The 21,596-nt window shown below is 47.2% G+C and overlaps 5 non-coding genes across 5 annotated transcripts; all 5 read left to right on the plus strand.

The window, feature by feature from the left end:
- The first annotated feature begins 5,107 nt into the window (after positions 1 to 5,107).
- Positions 5,108 to 5,271, plus strand: LOC134986854 (U1 spliceosomal RNA). The gene has a single exon (XR_010192626.1). It is a non-coding gene; the product is annotated as a U1 spliceosomal RNA (small nuclear RNA).
- Positions 5,272 to 5,423: 152 nt separating this feature from the next.
- LOC134986935 (U1 spliceosomal RNA) lies at positions 5,424 to 5,586 on the plus strand. The gene has a single exon (XR_010192703.1). It is a non-coding gene; the product is annotated as a U1 spliceosomal RNA (small nuclear RNA).
- A 674-nt stretch (positions 5,587 to 6,260) lies between these two features.
- LOC134986942 (U1 spliceosomal RNA) lies at positions 6,261 to 6,424 on the plus strand. Its single transcript, XR_010192709.1, has one exon. It is a non-coding gene; the product is annotated as a U1 spliceosomal RNA (small nuclear RNA).
- Positions 6,425 to 6,576: 152 nt separating this feature from the next.
- LOC134987023 (U1 spliceosomal RNA) lies at positions 6,577 to 6,739 on the plus strand. Its single transcript, XR_010192779.1, has one exon. It is a non-coding gene; the product is annotated as a U1 spliceosomal RNA (small nuclear RNA).
- Positions 6,740 to 20,422: 13,683 nt separating this feature from the next.
- On the plus strand, positions 20,423 to 20,588 carry LOC134986881 (U1 spliceosomal RNA). The gene has a single exon (XR_010192651.1). It is a non-coding gene; the product is annotated as a U1 spliceosomal RNA (small nuclear RNA).
- The last annotated feature ends 1,008 nt before the right edge of the window (positions 20,589 to 21,596 follow it).

Genomic DNA, 21,596 nt, shown 5'->3' on the forward strand with positions numbered 1-21,596 from the left:
AAATGCATGCTAGACACCCCATTCCAAGCTGATTGTGACATCACGGAACATGCATCATAGAACAGGCATGCTAGAATATGGGTCTTCAACCTGCGACCCTCCAGCTGCTGTGGAACTACATATACCAGCATGCCCTGCCTCAGTTTTAGCATACCTTAATAGCAAAACTGTGGCAGGGCATGCTGGGATGTGTAGTTTCACAGCAGCTGGAGGGCCACAGGATGAAGACCCATGTGCTAGAGCCAAGCCGCAGGTACATTGAATGCTAGCAAGCTGAATGTTTAAATCCTTTTTGTTCCGCAGCATTCCAATGCGGAAGATTCCATGGAACCAGAGATTATTCCATTGAGAAGGACATGCTGCCTGGATGACTGCACTGTGCAAATTAAATCACGGAGCCAGTTGGCTTGTGGGTGGCTCTGGTGACTGGGTGGTTGGGTGGGCGGTGTGTCGGAGGAGGAGCACATGCAAATGAATGTGTATCATCCAGCTAGTGAGAGTGAAAACTCATGCAGGAGAGTGCCTGCTTGTCAGTGGGTTATGCACCTTGCCAGGCGTCAAATCTACATAGAGCAGCTGGAGGGGACAAGAGCAGGTTTGCAAAATATAGATAGAAGAGCATATATGCTGGCGCATTCTCCATGATTGTGTCAGCTTATGTTTTGGTGCACTGCACTTTCCTTCACTAAGTTTTAGCCATTTTGGTTAAACGCAAGTGTAGTTGCTTCTCGCCCTTTTGGCTGTGATCTTGTATCGTGGTTGAAGAGTCTGCTGGAGGGATTGTTTTCTTCATTGGCGAGAGACTGAAGATATTCCAGGATGGAAGGCTTGGGAACACTATCCGTTTTTCTGTTGTGGAAGAGTTGAAAGACCGGATTGGATTACATTCTATAGTAAAGGATATCTTTGTATTTATTAATCCTCCCTTTATATGTGTCTGTCTTTCAATAAAGCTTCGGGCTTGTGATTCCCTCACCCTCTTACACTCCACACCCATAGCCTTATTAACTGTTGTATTATTGTATTGTTTAAATGTATAGTGCAGTTCATGATTTATAGTGTAGGCTGGCCTGTGCTGTAGTTCTTGAACTGTACTATACCGACAGCATTTGTATTGTGTTTTGGCTGTGCTGCAACACGGTACTTATGTGTGTAATGTTTATGTATGTTTTTTTGCTTCTTTATGTCAATAAAGACTGCTTTTTCAATCCAATATCTGAAACCAATCAATGTTTATCTTTGATGGCAATAGAAGTGGTATGATATTTGCTGCTTTTGAAAGGCAATATCTGATATGTCCCCTATCTGGGAACCATATATTAAATGGCTTTTCAGAAAAGGTAGATGGGAGAAGAGCTTTCAGTACTTGTAGGACCGATGCTCATTTCCTATTCTAGCCTCCAAAAACAGATTCAGTTGCATTTTCCAGCGTGTTTTGGATGCGCCTTTGCAAATGTCTTACATCGACAAACTTATTTAGTACTATTTTGCAAATAGGGTTACATTGTTGCAACATTGTGTTCCCTAATTGCTTGATTTTTTAAATGCAACAATTGATAAAGACACCTGATAACTGCTCTGTGGAGTCTTATTTTGTGTCTACTTCTTATCTACATTTAATTCTCTACCTCTAATCAAGGCATTTTTAAATGCTGGGGGCTGCCAGGACGTGAGGCCTACCTAGACTTTAGATCTGAATTTGAATGTACTTGTGAACTAACTTAATTTCCTACTTCTAAATTCATTCCTAAATTCACTACTTACATGAATCCTGTAGTTGGGCATTTTGGGACTTCGTTTGTGGGCATTGTTTTGTGTCCAGACCAGCAGCAGGTGGTGTGCATTTGCTGGAAAGGCATCGAAGACCTCCGATATGCTGCATCTCCTGATGTGTGTCTCCCTCAAGTGTCTGTCAGCAAATGCCTGCTAGACACCCCATTCCAAGCTGATTGTGACATCACGGTACATGCATCATAGAACAGGCATGCTAGAACATGGGTCTTCAACCTGCGACCCTCCAGCTGCTGTGGAACTACACATCCCAGCATGCCCTGCCTCAGTTTTAGCATACCTTAATAGCAAAACTGTGGCAGGGCATGCTGGGATGTGTAGTTTCACAGCAGCTGGAGGGCCACAGGATGAAGACCCATGTGCTAGAGCCAAGCCGCAGGTACATTGAATGCTAGCAAGCTGAATGTTTAAATCCTTTTTGTTCCGCAGCATTCCAATGCGGAAGATTCCATGGAACCAGAGATTATTCCATTGAGAAGGACATGCTGCCTGGATGACTGCACTGTGCAAATTAAATCACGGAGCCAGTTGGCTTGTGGGTGGCTCTGGTGACTGGGTGGTTGGGTGGGCGGTGTGTCGGAGGTGGAGCACATGCAAATGAATGTGTATCATCCAGCTAGTGAGAGTGAAAACTCATGCAGGAGTGTGCCTGCTTGTCAGTGGGTTATGCACCTTGCCAGGCGTCAAATCTACATAGAGCAGCTGGAGGGGACAAGAGCAGGTTTGTAAAATATAGATAGAAGAGCATATATGCTGGGCATTCTCCATGATTGTGTCAGCTTATGTTTTGGTGCACTGCACTTTCCTCCACTAAGTTTTAGCTATTTTGGTTAAACGCAAGTGTAGTTGCTTCTCGCCCTTTTGTCTGTGATCTTGTATCGTGGTTGAAGAGTCTGCTGGAGGGATTGTTTTCTTCATTGGCGAGAGATTGAAGATATTCCAGGATGGAAGGCTTGGGAACACTATCCGTTTTTAAGTTGTGGAAGAGTTGAAAGACCGGATTGGACTACATTCTATAGTAAAGGATATCTTTGTATTTATTAATCCTCCCTTTATATGTGTCTGTCTTTCAATAAAGCTTCGGGCTTGTGATTCCCTCACCCTCTTACACTCCACACCCATAGCCTTATTAACTGTTGTATTATTGTATTGTTTAAATGTATAGTGCAGTTCATGATTTATAGTGTAGGCTGGCCTGTGCTGTAGTTCTTGAACTGTACTATACCGACAGCATTTGTATTGTGTTTTATCTGTGCTACAACACAGTACTTATGTGTGTAATGTTTATGTATGTTTTTTTTGCTTCTTTATGTCAATAAAGACTGCTCTTTCAATCCAATATCTGAAAACAATCAATGTTTATCTTTGATGGCAATAGAAGTGGTATGATATTTGCTGCTTTTGAAAGGCAATATCTGATATGTCCCCTATCTGGGAACCATATATTAAATGGCTTTTCAGAAAAGGGAGATGGTAGAAGAGCTTTCAGTACTTGTAGGACCGATGCACATTTCCTATTCTAGCCTCCAAAAACAGATTCAGTTGCATTTTCCAGCGTGTTTTGGATGCGCCTTTGCAAATGTCTTACATTGACAAACTTATTTAGTACTATTTTGCAAATAGGGTTACATTGTTGCAACATTGTGTTCCCTAATTGCTTGATTTTTTAAATGCAACAATTGATAAAGACACCTGATAACTGCTCTGTGTAGTCTTATTTTGTGTCTACTTTTTATCTACATTTAATTCTCTACCTCTAATCAAGGCATTTTTAAGTGCTGGGGGCTGCCAGGACGTGAGGCCTACCTAGACTTTAGATCAGAATTTGAATGTACTTGTGAACTAACTTAATTTCCTACTTCTAAATTCATTCCTAAATTCACTACTTACATGAATCCTGTAGTTGGGCATTTTGGGACTTCGATTGTGGGCATTGTTTTGTGTCCAGACCAGCAGCAGGTGGTGTGCATTTGCTGGAAAGGCATCGAAGACCTCCGATATGCTGCATCTCCTGATGTGTGTCTCCCTCAAGTGGCTGTCAGCAAATGCCTGCTAGACACCCCATTCCAAGCTGATTGTGACATCACGGTACATGCATCATAGAACAGGCATGCTAGAACATGGGACTTCAACCTGCGACCCTCCAGCTGCTGTGGAACTACACATCCCAGCATGCCCTGCCTCAGTTTTAGCATACCTTAATAGCAAAAATGTGGCAGGGCATGCTGGGATGTGTAGTTTCACAGCAGCTGGAGGGCCACAGGATGAAGACCAATGTGCTAAAGCCAAGCCGCAGGTACATTGAATGCTAGCAAGCTGAATATTTAAATCCTTTTTATTCCGCAGCATTCCAATGTGGAAGATTCCATGGAACCAGAGATCCTTCCATTGAGAAGGACATGCTGCCTGGATGACTACACTGTGCAAATTAAATCACGGAGCCAGTTGGTTTGTGGGTGGCTCTGGTCACTGGGTGGTTGGGTGGGTGGTGTGTCGGAGGTGGAGCACATGCAAATGATTGTGTATCATCCAGCTAGTGAGAGAGAAAACTCATGCAGGAGTGTGCCTGCTTGTCAGTGGGTTATGCACCTTTCCAGACGTCAAATCTACATGGAGCAGCTGGAGAGGACAAGAGCAGGTTTGCAAAATATAGACAGAAGAGCTCTCCAGCCTAGTTTGCTGTCTGTTTCCACTTCTCTTTTCTTGAGCCGCTCCCTTCTATGCCCTTGCGCACTATCCTGACTTCTCCCATCTGCTTACTTTGTGACTTCCAACGCACAATGCGAACTACAGGTAGTGCTGCAGGGCCCACACCCTTTTACTTGCCATACAGAGCAGCTCTGGAGCTGTTACAGTGCCCAGCTTCTGCAAGAAATCAGCTTGAATGCTTCAGGGGCTGGGGCATAGCCAACATGAGCCCCACACCGAAGGAGGGTGGAGGTGTTTAATGCGAACTAGGGGTCATCCAAGCGCCGCAAAAGGCCGCCATGCCCTGCACGCCCCTTTTCTCTTTTCATATGCAGACGAGGGTTGAAGCCAACTTTGACCCACTGCTTGGATGACATCACCATATGCAAATCCATCTGCTGCAGGCCTTCCCCCAGGAATGCTTGCACTAGTTGTTGCATGTGGTTTGTTGTTTGGGGGTGCTTCAGTATTAGGCAGCCTTCTGCCCTCCCATGTTCATCTGAAAATATGTGTTCTCCCTGCAGTTGTTGTCCCCAGATGAGAGTTCCCTTGTGCTGCCTCAGTTGAATCTTTTTTACTTGACAGAGATGTGCCTGAGCAGCGGCCCTCCCCAGCCCTATCCCAAATCATACTTATTTTGCATAGGAGATACCATGGTCATGAAGATTGTTCTCCCAGGGTGAGGTTCATTCATTGCATTCTGGGTATGCTGACCCCTGTGATTTCCCCAAATGTGGGAAACTTGACTGCATTATTTGTGGTAGTGGGGGACTGTGTTTGTGCTTTCCTCTGGTCAGCTCTGGTAAAAGTCAGATTTCTTTGTCTCAGATCTTCCTCTAGCCTTGTTCTTCTTTCGAGAGTTCCCTTGTGCTGCCTCAGTTGGATCTCCTTTACTTGACAGGGGGGTGCCCAAGCAGCGACCCTCCCCAGCTCTAGCCCAACTCCTACTTACCTGCCAGGTGAGATACTATGATCATGAAGGTGCTTCTCCCAGGGCAAGGCTCACCCATTGCACTCTGGGTGTGCTGCCCCTGTGATTTCCCCAAATGTGGGAAACTTGACTGCATAATTTGTGTTTCCACTGGTCGGCTTTCATATAATTCAGATCTCTTTGTCTCAGTTCTCTCTCCAGCCTAGTTTGCAGTCTGTTTCCACCTCTTTTTTTTTGAGCCCCTCCCTTCTATACCCTTGTGCACTATCCTGACTTCTCCTCCTGTCTGCTTACTTTGTGCCTTCCAATGCACAATGCAAACTACAGGTAGTGCTGCAGGGCCCACAAAATTTTACTTGCATTACAGAGCAGCTCTGGAGCTGTTACAGTGCCAAGCTGCTGCAAGAAATCAGCTTGAATGCTTCAGGGGCTGGGGCATTGCCAACATGAGCCCCACACCGAAGGAGGGTGGGGGTGTTTAATGCGAACAAAGGGTCATCCAAGCGCCGCAAAAGGCCGCCATTCCCTGCATACCCCTTTTCTCTTTTCATATGCAGATGAGGGTTCCAGCCAACTTTTGCCCACTGCTTGGATGACATCACTGTATGCAAATCCGTCTTCTGCAGACCTCCCCCCAGGAATGCTTGTACTAGTTGTTGCATTTGGTTTGTTGTTTGGGGGTGCTTCAGTATTAGGCAGCCTTCTGCCCTCCCATGTTCATCTGAAAATATGTGTTCTCCCTGCAGTTGTTGTCCCCAGATGAGAGTTCCCTTGTGCTGCCTCAGTTGAATCTCCTTTACTTGACAGAGATGTGCCTGAGCAGCGGCCCTCCCCAGCCCTATCCCAAATCATACTTATTTTGCATAGGAGATATCATGGTAATGAAGACTGTTATCCCAGGGTGAGGTTCATTCATTGCATTCTGGGTATGCTGACCACTGTGATTTCCCCAAATGTGGGAAACTCGACTTCATTATTTGTGGTAGTGGGGTACTGTGTTTGTGCTTTCCTCTGGTCAGCTCTGGTAAAAGTCAGATTTCTTTGTCTCAGATCTTCCTCTAGCCTTGTTCTTCTTTCGAGAGTTCCCTTGTGCTGACTCAGTTGGATCTCCTTCACTTGACAGGGAAGTGCCCGAGCAGCGACCCTACCCAGCTCTAGCCCAACTCCTACTTACCTGCCAGGTGAGATACTATGATCATGAAGGTGCTTCTCCCAGGGCAAGGCTCACCCATTGCACTCTGGGTGTGCTGCTCTTGCGATTTCCCCAAATGTAAGAAACTTGTCTGCATAATTTGTGTTTCCCCTGGTCGGCTCTCGTATAATTCAGATCTTTTTGTCTCAGGTCTCTCTCCAGCCTAGTTTGCTGTCTGTTTCCACTTCTCTTTTCTTGAGCCGCTCCCTTCTATGCCCTTGCGCACTATTATGACCTCTCCTGTCTGTTTACTTTGTGCCTTCCAACGTCAATGCAAACTACAGGTAGTGCTGCAGGGCCCTCACCCTTTTACATGCTTTACAGAGCAGCTCTGGAGCTGTTACAGTGCCCAGCTGCTGCAAGAAATCAGCTTGAATGCTTCAGGGGCTGGGGCATAGCCAACATGAGCCCCACACCGAAGGAGGGTGGAGGTGTTTAATGTGAATTAGGGGTCATCCAAGCGCCGCAAAAGGCCGCCATGCCCTGCACATCCCTTTTTTCTTTTCATATGCAGACGAGGGTTGAAGCCAACTTTGACCCACTGCTTGGATGACATCACCATATGCAAATCCATCTGCTGCAGGCCTTCCCCCAGGAATGCTTGCACTAGTTGTTGCATTTGGTTTGTTGTTTGGGGGTGCTTCAGTATTAGGCAGCCTTCTGCCCTCCCATGTTCATCTGAAAATATGTGTTCTCCCTCTTATACGACACCTGCAGCGCATTCATCATAAGTCAGTGACAAGTTCAAAAACTTTGGATGACAGCGGAAGCAGTCCACTGACCACTAAATACCTTCCTCTTGTAACCAAGCTCCTGCAAACCACACCACCAACTTCCTCAGTGTCAATTTCCTCCTTAGACAGGAGAGCCAATAGTCCTGCAGGCCATGTCACTGGCAAGTCTGACGAGTCCTCTCCTGCCTGGGATTCCTCCGATGCATCCTTGAGTGTAACGCCTACTGCTGCTGGCGCTGCTGTTGTTGCTGCTGGGAGTCGATCGTCATCCCAGAGGGGAAGTCGGAAGACCACTTGTACTACTTCCAGTAAGCAATTGACTGTCCAACAGTCCTTTGCGAGGAAGATGAAATATCACAGCAGTCATCCTGCTGCAAAGCGGATAACTCAGGTCTTGTCAGCCTGGGTGGTGAGAAACGTGGTTCCAGTATCCATCGTTAATTTAGAGGCAACTAGAGACTTGATTGAGGTACTGTGTCCCCGGTACCAAATACCCTCTAGGTTCCATTTCTCTAGGCAGGCGATACCGAAAATGTACACAGACCTCAGAAAAAGAGTCACCAGTGTCCTAAAAAATGCAGTTGTACCCAATGTCCACTTGTCTGTGGTTAAGTGGAGCAGGGCAGACTCAGGACTATATGACTGTGACAGCCCACTGGGTAGATGTATTGCCCCCCGCAGCAAGAACAGCAGCGGCGGCACCAGTAGCAGCATCTCGCAAATGCCAACTCGTTCCTAGGCAGGCTACGCTTTGTATCACCGCTTTCCATAAGAGGCACACAGCTGACAACCTCTTACGGAAACTGAGGAACATCATCGCAGAATGGCTTACCCCAATTGGACTCTCCTGGGGATTTGTGACATCGGACAACGCCACCAATATTGTGCGTGCATTACATCTGGGCAAATTCCAGCACGTCCCATGTTTTGCACATACATTTAATTTGGTGGTGCAGAATTATTTAAAAAACGACAGGGGCGTGCAAGAGATGCTGTCGGTGGCCCGAAGAATTGCGGGCCACTTTCTGCCTTCAGCAACCGCATGTCGAAGACTGGAGCACCACCAAACATTCCTGAACCTGTCCTGCCATCATCTGAAGCAAGAGGTGGTAACGAGGTGGAATTCAACCCTCTATATTCTTCAGAGGATGGAGGAGCAGCAAAAGGCCATTCAAGCCTATACATCTGCCCACGAAATAGGCAAAGGAGGGGGAATGCACCTGACTCAAGCGCAGTGGAGAATGATTTCAACGTTGTGCAAGGTTCTGCAACCCTTTGAACTTGCCACACGTGAAGTCAGTTCAGACACTGCCAGCCTGAGTCAGGTCATTTCCCTCATCAGGCTTTTGCAAAATAATGCTGGAGACATTGAAGGAGGAGCTAAAACAGAGCGATTCCACTAGGCATGTGGGACTTGTGGATGGAGCCCTTAATTCGCTTAACCAGGATTCAATCTGTTGAAATCAGAGCACTACATTTTGGCCACCGTGCTCGATCCTAGATTTAAAACCTACATTGTATCTCTCTTTCCGGCAGACACAAGTCTGCAGAGGTTCAAAGACCTGCTGGTGAGAAAATTGTCAAGTCAAGCGGAACGTGACCCGTCAACAGCTCCTCCTTCACATTCTCCCGCAACTGGGGGTGCGAGGAAAAGGCTAAGAATTCCGAGCCCACCCGCTGGCGGTGATGCAGGGCAGTCTGGAGTGAGTGCTGACATCTGGTCCGGACTGAAGGACCTGGCAACGATTACTGACATGTCGTCTACTGTCACTGCATATGATTCTGTCACCTTTGAAAGAATGGTGGAGAATTATATGAGTGACTGCATCCAGGTAGGCACGTCAGTATGTATACTGGCAGGAAAAAGAGGCAATTTGGAGGCCCTTGCACAAACTGGCTTTATTCTACCTAAGTTGCCCTGCCTCCAGTGTGTACTCCAAAAGAGTGTTTAGTGCAGCCGCTCACCTTGTCAGCAATCGGCGTACGAGGTTACTTCCAGAAAATGTGGAGAAGATGATGATCATCAAAATGAATTATAATCAATTCCTCCGTGGAGACATTCACCAGCAATTGCCTCCAGAAAGTACACAGGGATCTGAGATGGTGGATTCCAGTGGGGACGAATTAATAATCTGTGAGGAGGGGGATGTACACAGTGAAAGGGGTGAGGAATCGGAGGATGATGAGGTGGACATCTTGCCTCTGTAGAGCCAGTTTGTGCAAGGAGAGATTGATTGATTGATTGATTGATTGATTCTTTTTTGGTGGGGGCACAAACCAACCAGTCATTTCAGTCAGTCGTGTGGCAGACCCTGTCGCTGAAATGATGGGTTCATCAATGTTTTTCTTTTCAAACTAAGCCCCTGCAGTTTTCTGTAAGCATCTGCTTCGCTATTATGATCAACAAGTCACATGGGCAAACACTCAGGGCTGGAGGCGTAGATCTTAGGACCAGCTGCTACAAGCATGGCAGAGGTGTCACTATCACTGGTGACACCCAGAGAGGTGGCGAAGGAGATTGTAATGCAGTGCGCGCAGATAAGCAGCGCAATGGTAAAAAGGAGGCATGGTCTCATAGGTAGGGGCGTGGCCTGAATCACCATTTTGTTGCTCCGGGTATCCCGGGGGTTGGGGGCTGCACCCGGGGACTAGTGTGTGAGTGGTGCTGGCTCCTGCACAGTGACAGAAACTGGGTGTTGCACGTAATGTCACAGTGAAACACCCATATTCTGTCACTGAAGAAGAGCCGGCACTTTGGTGTCACCCCCCTTGGCGGGTGACACTCGGGTGTGTGCCGCAACCCTGTTGTGATGCCACTGACCCATGGGAAGCTTTACGTGGCTTACCCATGTGTTAGTAGCCCCAAGCATCTTTTGTGTTAGTCCCTGAAGAAAAACTTCAAATATTGTTTACAATTTTGTAATCAATGGGCCTAATTCAGTAAGGATTGCAAATTCTGCTAAGTAACAGAATTTGCAATCCTTTGGTTCGCATGCTGGGGCCACCCATAACAGGGCATGGCCACCCAGCATGCTGCCTCCCTTCTTGACCACGCTGAAATTGCAGTCTCAGTGCAGTTCAGCGTGATCATAAAAAATGGGTTAGCCTCCTGTTGGTGCAGACTGTACGTGTGCGCAGGAAGCCGCCACCATTTTTGTGATCGCAGCGGCTGCATGTGATGTCATGCAGCCGCTCTGACCACGCCTCCTGTTTCTCCGTTGCCGACCCCATTTTGTAGCCCTGCCCCTGCACCGCTCCATCTCCGACTTTGAAATGGATTGTTGCTGACCCCCCCCCCGCCGCACCGATTGACAGTCAGAGGTGATCGCATTATCTGCAGGGTGCCACAGAAAATGCAGGCGCATGCGTATGCTCTTAGCAATTTTTGCAGTTGGATTGCTTATTGCGATTACAATCCAACCAGAATCAGGCTCTATTACCTATCACAATGCACTGCAGGTAGTACAAAATGGGGTTAATATAGAAGAAAACCCCCCAGAGCTGTGCTCCTTAACTGTCTTTGGTGGCTGCCCAGTAATCAGTGTCCACGCCAGTGCGCACACGGCCCGCCCCCTACAGCCACGCTGGATCTCGGTATAGTGTGGGCACAGAAGCCCCTTACCTCCCTTTCATCAGCGGCCTCGTGATCCCGGAGGGCGGTGTGTGTGTGACTGACCTTAGGAAGAAACCGGAGCCTCCGCTGCAGTGACCCAGCAACCAGGGCACGGGAGTATACTGCGCCGCTGGGAGTGATGGAGCTGCAGTAAATATGTCTATTAGACCTAGCCTGCTGCAGCCCTTGTAGATTCTTATAAAAAAAGTTCTTCTTTTCTTGTCAAAATTAATAGCTAAGAATAGGCTGCCTGAGGCAGCCCCCTGTTAAGTGGCCTGCTACTGAAGGCACCAACTACAAACTGAGCTCCCTGTTCATGGAAGCGAGGTTATAGAGCAGGGGGCGCTGAGCATCTTGGGAACAGTCAAATCACCCTATCACCCCTGCCTTAGTCACTGACTATCTCCCAGTCACCCCGGCCTCAGTCACCCACTATCTCCCACTCATACATGCTTCAGTTACCCACTATCTCCCAGTCATCCCTGCCTCAGTCACCTACTGACACCAGTGCAGACATTTCTGCTGCGGCCTCTCCACTCTCCAGCGTGAACGTCCTGACGACTGAGGAAATCCGCTTCCCAGTTGAGGACTCCGGGAATGAACACTGCCGATATTGCTGGCAGATGACGTTCTACCCAACTGAGGATTTTTGATACTTCCAGCTTTGCTATGCAATTTCGAGTGCCGCCTTGATGATTTGTGTACACTACCGTGGTGGCGTTGTCCGATTGTACTTGAACAGGCCTGTTCTGTACTAGAGGCAGGGCCAGTGTCAATGAATTGAACACTGCCTGCAATTCCAGAATGTTTATTGGGAGGAGAGATTCCTCCCTGGTCCACCGATGGTGAAGGGTCGTCATCACGGCCATGACCTTGGTGAATTTCCGAGGTGCCGTGGCCAAACCAGAAGGCAGGACCTGAAATCCAAAAACTAACCAGGCACAACACTGCTTAGCTTCCAACATCAGATGAGATTGGACATATCCAGTGTGATGCGGCTGTAGATGATTTTTGCTGTTTCTAACTTCTACTTCTAACTACTGGTACATCAATGAATAAGTTTCAAAATAGAATGCATCAAGAGAACGGTGTTGGTAGTATAAAACTACCTACAGCACCTGGTATTCCCAGGTGGTCTCACATCCAAGAACAAACCAGGCCTAAGATCAGGTGATATTGGGCATATACAGTGTGGTGTGGCTGTAGATGAGCTTAGTGGTTTCTGTTAGAGTTCTTCTACTTCTAACTACTCGTACATAAATGAGTAAGCGGACGATTTATTAAACCTGGTGAAATGATAATTTGCATGGTGATAAAGTACCAGCCAATCAGCTCCTAATTGCCATGTCACAGACTGGGTTTGAAAAATGACAGTTAGGAGCTGACTGGCTGGTACTTTATCACCTTGCACTTTATCAGTTCACCAGGCTTAATAGATCTGCCCCAATGTTTCAAAATGGAATGCATCAAGAGAACGTTGTTAGTATTGTAAAAATACACACAGCTCCTGGTATTTCCTGGTGGTCTCCAATCCAAGTACTAAAACCAGGACCAACACTGCTCAGCTTCCATGATCAGGAGAGATTGGGCAAATCCAGTGTGCTGTGGCTGTAGATGAGCTGGTGGTTTTTATTACAGCTCTTCTACTTCTAACTTCTGGTACATAAAAGAATACATGTAAAAATTAAATGTACCAAGAAAATGGTGTTGGTAGTTTAAAAACACCTAAAGAATCTGATACTACCAAGCAGTCTCCCATCCATGTATTAACAAAGTCCAATACTGCTTTGCTTCAAAAATCAAATGAGATTGGGCATATCCAGTGTGGTGTGGCTTTAGATAAGCTTTGTGGTTTCTGTTAGAGCTCTTCTACTTCTAACTACTGGTACATTAATGAATATGTATAAGGTTGTAGTTTATCCAATATGCCTTTACTACCTTACCTTTCAACCCCCCCTCCCTCCCCTCTTCTCCTTATAGCTTCCTTAGTTCTCTCCTCCTCATGTGTGCGTTATTTGTTTTCTCATACGTCCTAGATGATGCTGGGGTCACATTAAGAACCATGGGGTATAGACGGGATCCGCAGGAGACATGGGCACTTTAAGACTTTCAAAGGGTGTGAACTGTCTCCTCCCTCTATGCCCCTCCTCTAGACTCCAGTTTTAGTATTGTGCGCAGTGATACTGGATGCACTACAGGGGAGCTCTACTGAGTTTCTCTGAAAAGACTTGTTAGTTTTTTTTATTTTCAGGGAGGCTGCTGGCAACAGTCTCCCTGCTTCGTGGGAATTAGGGGAGAGAAGTATGACCAACTTCTAGTGAGTTCAATGGCTCTGCTTCAGGCTGACAGGACACCATTAGCTCCTGAGGGTGCTGATCGCTGGGTACGCCTAGATGCACACTCCCGCAGCCTGCCGTCACCCCCTTACAGAGCCAGAAGACAGGTGAGTAGCAGAAGAACAGAAGACTTCTTCTCCAGTGATGGCATTCTGAGGTACCGAGCAGCGAGCGGAACGCTGCGCGCAATGCTCCCACACAAACATAGGCACTGCAGGGTGCAGGGCACGGGGGGGGGCACCCTGGGCAGCATAAATTCCTCACAAAAGGCTGGAAAAAGTGGACATTAGTGCCTGGGCACTGTCCTTACCCCGCTAGCGTAATTAATTATTTCTGAGCGGGACAGATACGCGCCATTACAGTAGCGGGGCTTCTTCCTCACCTCACCAGAACATCTTTAGAGCATTACAAGTCTATCACTATATAGTTTATTATTTCCCAGTCTGTGTACTTTTGGCGCTGGATTGTGAGCTGAAAAATCCTCTGTGTCCCTCTGACAGATTTACTGACGGTCTGTCCCCCATAAGCCGATGTGTCTGTGGGTACTTGGTACATGTGTGTCAACATGTCGGTGGCTGAATGTTTTTCCCAAGAGGAAACTATATTAGGAATGCAGACATATGATGGTGGCCCTGTTGGCACCACCAATAACTGACTGGGTAAAAGTTTCAGTAATATCAGAGTAAGGTTGGATAAATCTGTGTCCCAGACACAGACGTAGAGAATAGATGTGATGTTCATGGCTATGTTTCTTTTCCCTCAGGCCCCGCGGGGTCGCAAAAATGTTATTTTGCCCAGTTACTACACACTGATACTGACACGGATACTGATTCCTATGTCGACCATAATGTTTCCTGATTAGATCCAATATTGGCAAGGAGCATTCAGTACATGATTGTGGATATTAAGGACATATTAAAATCACTGAAGACCCTGCTGTTATTGACAAAGGGGTCTATATGTATGTATATATTGATATATAATGAAAGCTGATGTAACATTCCTCCATCTCTGTTTGAGAAAGTCTGGGCCAGCTCGACAAGATGGTTTCAAATCCCCAAAAGGATTCTGGTTGTTTATTCATTTCCCGCCGCGGACAGAATAAAGTGGGAGTCACCCCCTGTTCTGCACGGGGCCCTGTCACAAATCCAGTGGATCGTATGCAGGAAGCTACATTATTTCTAGTTATGTAACCAAGGGTACATTACTTATACCTGCCATTACATGTGCATGGGTGAGTAGTAGTATTCAAGAATTGGTCGAATACCTTGTCATCCGATATAGATACCTTGGAGAGATGGGATACTCCTTACGTTGTATCATATCAAGGACACTGCAGCATACTTACGTGAGACTGCAAGGGATATAGGACTCTTGAGTTCACGGGCCAATTTCATGGCAGTCTCGGATAGGAGGGCATTGTGGATTCACCAAGAGAATGCTGATGCTGACTCCAAGAAGAAAGGGAGTCTCTTCCCTATGAAGGTGAAGCGTTGTTTGGTGACTGCCTAGTTAATTTGATCTCGGCAGCTCCCGCAGGTAAGTCAACCTTCTTGCCCTATGTTCCCTCCCAACGGATGAAGACGCATCATTATCTGATGCAGTCATTTCGGCCCAATAGATATGCAAGAAGTTAAGATTCCCCTTTCTTTGCAGGTAGAGGAAGGAGAAGAGGGAAGAGGTCTGCATCCTCTTCAAGATCGCAGGAGCAGAGATCATCCTCTACTTCTGCCAAATCCACCGCATGACGCTGGGGCTCTCTTGCAGGAGCCCGCACCAGTGGGGGCACGTCTAAAACTCTTCAGTCAGTTCTGGATTCATTCGGACATGGACTCGTGTGTTTTACAAATAGTGTCCCAAGGGTACAAACTGGGGTTTCAAGACGTTCCCCCTCACCGATTGTTCAAATCGGCTTTAGTCAGCAGGGAGAAGGTTTTTATTCAAGCCTCTTCGTGGTCCCTAAGCCGGACAGCTCAGTCAGACCAATCTGAAATCTGAAATCCCTCAATTTCTACCTAAGGAAATTAAATTTCAAGATGGAATCTCTCAGTGCAGTGCTCTCCAGTCCGGAGGAAGGAGATTTCATGGTTTTGGTAGACATAAAGGATGCCTACTTACATGTTCCCATTTAGCCTCTGCCTCAAGCTACCTGAGGTTTGCAATTCAGTATTGTCATTACCAATTTCAGACATTGCCGTTTGGTCTGTCCACGGCTCTGAGGATTTTCACCAGGGTGATCGCAAGCAAGGAGTAACAATTATCCCGTACTTGGATGATCTTTTGATAAAGGCGAAATCCAGGGACCAGTTAGTGCAAAACATTGCACTCTCCCTGACAGTTCTTCAACAACATAGTTGGCTCCTAAACTTGCCAAAATCGCAGTTGGTCCCAATGACGCGGTTGTTGTTTTTGGGAGTGATACTGGACACAGAAGAGGTTTTCTTCCAGTGGAAAGGCTCTGGAGATCCAGAGTCTGGTCAAACAAATTCTGAAACCAGCAAGAGTGTTAATCCATCAATGCATTTGGTTGCTGGGTAAGATGGTTGCGGCCTACGAGCCCATTCAGTTTGGCTGGTTCCATGCCAGAGTGTTCCAGTTGGACCTGTTGGACAAGTGGTCCGGATCCCACCTACACACGCACCGGAGGATAATCCTGTCTTCCAAGACCAGAATCTCACTCCATTGGTGGCTGCACAGTTCTCACCTCCTAGAGGGGCGAAGGTTCGGGATCCAGGACTGGATCCTAGGGACCATGGATGCAACCCTCCGAGGCTGGGGAGCAGTCACACAGGGGGAAAACGTCCAAGGAAGATGGTCAAGTCGGGAAAGTTGTCTCCACATAAATGTTCTGGAGTTAAGGGCCATTTAATAACTGCAGACACAGTACGCACTGAGACGGGTGCCCAGCATCCTCTACGGACTAAGAGAAAAGGATTTACCGGTAGGTATTAAAATCCTATTTTCTCTAACGTCCTAGAGGATGCTGGGGACTCCGTAAGGACCATGGGGATAGACGGCTCCGCAGGAGACATGGGCACTTTAAGAAAGACTTTAGTTCTGGGTGTGCACTGGCTCCTCCCTCTATGCCCCTCCTCCATACCTCAGTTTGATACTGTGCCCAGTGGAGACTGGGTGCTTTTCAGGAGCTCTCCTGAGCTTTCTGACAGAAAGTATTTTGTTAGGTTTTTAATTTTCAGGGAGCACTGCTGGCAACAGACTCCCTGCATCGAGGGACTGAGGGGAGAGAAGCAGCCCTACTCTCCGAGTTGCAAGGTCCTGCTTCTTAAGCTACTGGACACCATTAGCTCCAAAGGGATTAGCTCCAAAGGGATTGGTACGCAGGATCTCACCCTCGCCGTCCGTCCCAGAGCTGCGCCGCCGTCCCCCTCGCAGAGCCGGAAGATAGAAGCCGGGTGAGTATGAGAAGAAAAGAAGACTTCAGAGGCGGCAGAGGACTTCATGATCTTCATTGAGGTAACGCACAGCACTGCAGCTGTGCGCCATTGCTCCCATACACCTCACATACTCCGGTCACTGTAAGGGTGCAGGGTGCAGGGGGGGGCGCCCTGGGCTGCAATATAAACCTCTTTTTGGCAGAAATATAACATATATACAGCTGGGCACTGTATATATGTATGAGCCCCCGCCAATTGTACAGTTTAAGCGGGACAGAAGCCCGCCGCCGAGGGGGCGGGGCTTCTCCCTCAGCACTCACCTGCTCCATTTTTTCTCCACAGCACCGCTGAGAGGAAGCTCCCCGGACTCTCCCCTGCTTATACCACGGTAGACAAGAGGGTTGAAAAGAGAGGGGGGGGCACATAATTTGGCGCAAATTACATACAGCAGCGCTACTGTGCAAACATTAAGTTACTGTGCTATTCCTGGGTTATATAGCGCTGGGGTATGTGCTGGCATACTCTCTCTCTGTCTCTCCAAAGGGCAGAGCCGGTCATAGGCATAGGCAAACTAGGCAATTGCCTAGGGCATTTGATATGCCTAGGGGCATCAGCAACTTCTGCTGATTAAAATGATATGTGGCATGCCTATATTCTGTGTGTAGCATTTCATATGCAGATACAGCCACAGTCTCACACAGTATATAGGCATGCTGCATATCATTTTAATCAGCAGAAGCTGCGTGTGCATCCTAACAACATAGCAATGCAAATAAGATGCATTTTAATAAAAAAAAGGTGCCCCAACGTTAGCATTGAGGCAAGATTTATGAGGACACATCTGTACCCAAGCAGAGGCAGAGGTCACAGTGTTAGTGGCAGTGTGAGTGCTGTGTGCATGTGAGTGGGTTGATTGTGCAGTAGTGTTCGGAATATGAGTAAGGAGCATTATGTGTGTCATGTAAAAATGCATTAATAATGTGCAACATATGTGTAAGGGGCACTATGTGTGTCATTATGTGTATAAGGGCATTAATAATGTGCGGCATATGTGTAAGGGACATTGGTGGTCATTCCGAGTTGTTCGCTCGGTAATTTTCTTCGCATCGCAGCGATTTTCCGCTAATTGCGCATGCGCAAGGGTGGTCATTCCGAGTTGTTCGCTCGGTAATTTTCTTCGCATCGCAGCGATTTTCCGCTAATTGCGCATGCGCAATGTTCGCTCTGCGACTGCGCAAAGTAAATTTGCTATGCAGTTAGGTATTTTACTCACGGCATTACGAGGTTTTTTCTTTGTTCTGCTGATCGTAGTGTGATTGACAGGAAGTGGGTGTTTTTGGGCGGAAACTGGCCGTTTTATGGGTGTGTGTGAAAAAACGCTGCCGTTTCTGGGTAAAACGTGGGAGTGTCTGAAGAAACGGGGGAGTGTCTGGGCGAACGCTGGGTGTGTTTGTGACGTCAAACCAGGAACGAAACTGACTGAACTGATCGCAGTTGTCGAGTAAGTCTGGAGCTACTCAGAAACTGCTGAGAAGTGTCTATTCGCAATTCTGCTAATCTTTCGTTCGCAATTTTGATAAGCTAAGATTCACTCCCAGTAGGCGGCGGCTTAGCGTGTGCAATACTGCTAAAAGCAGCTTGCGAGCTAACAACTCGGAATGAGGGCCATTTTGTGTAAAAGGGCATTAATAAAGGTTGTCATAATGTGTAAGACGCATTATGTTTATAAGGACATTAATGATGTGTCTCATATGTGTAAGGGGCATTACTGTGTGGAATTATGTGTATAAATGCATTACTAATGTGTGGCATTATGTGTATAAGGTGCTCTAATATGTAGCGTTGCGTATAGAAAGGGCATTTACTGTGTCGTCTAATGTGAATAAAGAGCAATAGGGTGTGGTGTAATGTAAATAAGGAGCAATTCAGTGTGATGTAATGTGAATAAGGAGCACTACTGTGAGAAGTAACGTTTATAAGGTAAAGTGATACTACTGTGGGATGTAATGTGAATTATGGACACTATCGCGTGATCAAATGTGAATAAAATTGCAGTACTGTGTGGCGGAATTTTAATTGGGGGTACTATTGTGTGGACATGCCCATTGCCAGCAAAAACACACCCCTTTTTGGACTGTGCGCCAAATGTGCGAACTGTTCCTGTTTAAAATATAGGGGGTACAAACACCAAAATAAGTACTGTTATGGGTGAGGGTTGATGGTGCTGGGAAAGAGGTGCAAGGTCAGAGGCGGAACCAGCGGTGGTGCTAGGGGGCACCAGGCAAAATCTTGCCTAGGGCATCATATTGGTTAGGGCCAGCTCTGCCAAAGGGCCTTGTGGGGGAAATGTCTTCAGTAAAAGCATTCCCTGTGTGTGTGGTGTGTCAGTACGCGTGTGTCGACATGTCTGAGGAAGAAGGCTATATTAGAGAGGAGCGGGAGCAAATGAATGTGGTGTCTCCGCCGACACCTGATTGGATGGATATGTGGAATGTTTTAAATGCTAGTGTAAACTCATTGCACAAAAGATTAGACAAGGCTGAAGCTTTGGGACAGTCAGGGTCTCAACCCATGCCTGATCCTATGTCGCAGGGACTGCTAGGGTCTCATAAGTGCCCACTATCCAGATTGTTGACACAGATACCGACACGGATTCTGACTCCAGTGTCGATTACGATGATGCAAAGTTACAGCCAAAATTGGCAAAATACATTTGATATATGATTATGGCAATAAAAGATGTTTTGCACATCACAGAGGAGCTCCCTATCCCTGACAAGAGGGTACATATGTACAAGGGAAAGAAGCCTGAGGTAACCTTTTCCCCTCACACGAGCTGAACGAGTTATGTGAAAAAGCTTGGGAATCTCCTGCAGATTTCCAAAAGGATTCTTATGGCGTATCCTTTCCCATCAACGGATAGGTTACGATGGGAATCCTCCCCTTGGGTGGACAAAGCATTAACACGCTTATCCAAGAAGTTAGCCCTCCCGTCCCAGGATACGGCTACCCTCAAAGAGTCTGCTGACCGCAAACAGGAGATTACCCTGAAGTCCATTTATACACATTCAGGTACCTTACTCAGACCGTCAATTGCGTCTGCCTTGGTGTGTATGTGTAGTGCTGTAGCGGCATGGACGGATACCCTAGATAAGGATACTATTTTATTGCCCCTGGGGCATATAAGAGATGCTGTCCTATATATGTGTGTATGCAAACTACAGGTGGTGCTGCATGGCTCACACCCTTTTACTTGTCTTGTAGAGCAACTCTGGAGCTGTTACTGGGTCCAGCTGCTGCAAGAAATCAGCTTGAATGCTTCAGGGGCTGGGGCATGGCCAACATGAGCCCCACACTGATGGGGGTGTATAAAGCGATCTAGGGGTCATCCAAGCGCAACCCCACAAAGGCCGCCATGCCCTGCGTGACCATTTTCTCTTTTTATATGCAGACGAGGGTTGCAGCCAACTATACCCATTGCTTGGATGACATCACCATATGCGAATCCATCTGCTGCAGGCCTTCCCCCAGGAATGCTTGCACTAGTTGTTGCATTTGGTTTGTTGTTTGGGGGGTGCTTCAGTATTAGGCAGCCTTCTGCCCTCACACATTCGTCTGAAAATGTGTTCTCCCTGCAGTTGTTGTCCCCAGATGAGAGTTCCCTTGTGCTGCCTCAGTTGAATCTCCTTTACTTGACGGAGGTGTGCCTGAGCAGCGGCCCTCCCCAGCCCTATCTCAAATCATACTTATTTTGCTTAGGTGATACCATGGTCATGAAGATTGTTTTCCCAGGGTGAGGTTCATTCATTGCATTCTGGGTATGCTGACCTCTGTGATTTCCCCAAATGTGGGAATCTCGACTGCATAATTTGTGGTAGGGGGGGGGACTGCATTTGTGCTTTCCCCTGGTTGGCTCTGGTATAATTTAGATCTCATTGTCTCAGGTCTCTCTCCAGCCTAGTTTGCTGTCTGTTTCCACTTCTCTTTTCTTGAGCCCCTCCCTTCTATGCCCTTGCGCACTATCCTGACTTCTCCCGTCTGCTTACTTTGTGCCTTCCAACGCACAATGCGAACTACAGGTGGTGTTGCAGGGCCCACACCATTTTATTTGCCTTACAGAGCAGCTCTGGAGCTGTTACAGTGCCCAGCTGCTGCAAGAAATCAGCTTGAATGCTTCAGGGGCTGGGGCATGGCCAACATGAGCCCCACACCAAAGGACGGTGGGGGGTGTTCAATGCGAACTAGGGGTCATCCAAGCGCCCCTTTTCTCTTTTCATATGCAGATGAGGGTTCCAGCCAACTTTGGCCCACTGCTTGGATGACATCACCGTATGCAAATCCGTCTGCTGCAGACCTTTCCCCAGGAATGCTTATACTAGTTGTTGCATATGGTTTGATGTTTGAGGGTGCTTCAGTATTAGGCAGCCTTCCGCCCTCTCATTTTCATCTGAAAAGATGTGGTCTCCCTGCAGTTGTTGTCCCCAGACAAGAGTTCCCTTGTGCTTCCTCAGTTGAATCTCCTTAACTTGACGGGGGTGTGCTCGAGCAGCCGCCCTCCACAGCCCTATCCCAACACATGCTTTTCTTGCGTATGAGATCTCTTGATCATGAAGATAGTTCTCACAGGGTGAGGTTCATCCATTACATTTTAAAGTAGGAAGGTACAAATTACATATTCAAATTACATATATGTGCTGGATTCAAATGTTTTCCCCCCTTCCTTTCTCAATTGTGCCCATCAGCAGCTATTCTAATGTTGCTGCCAATTGGTGTGACACATTCATTTCTTCTGTGGGGTACACTGGACTCCACAAGGATTCACATTGGGGTGTAGAGTAGGATCTTGATCTGAGGCACTAACAGGCTCAAAGCTTTTGACTGTTCCCAAGATGCTCAGCGCCCCCTGCTCTATAACC

The sequence above is a fragment of the Pseudophryne corroboree genome (assembly GCF_028390025.1).
Source record: "Pseudophryne corroboree isolate aPseCor3 chromosome 7 unlocalized genomic scaffold, aPseCor3.hap2 SUPER_7_unloc_6, whole genome shotgun sequence".
Taxonomy (NCBI): Eukaryota; Metazoa; Chordata; class Amphibia; order Anura; family Myobatrachidae; genus Pseudophryne; species Pseudophryne corroboree.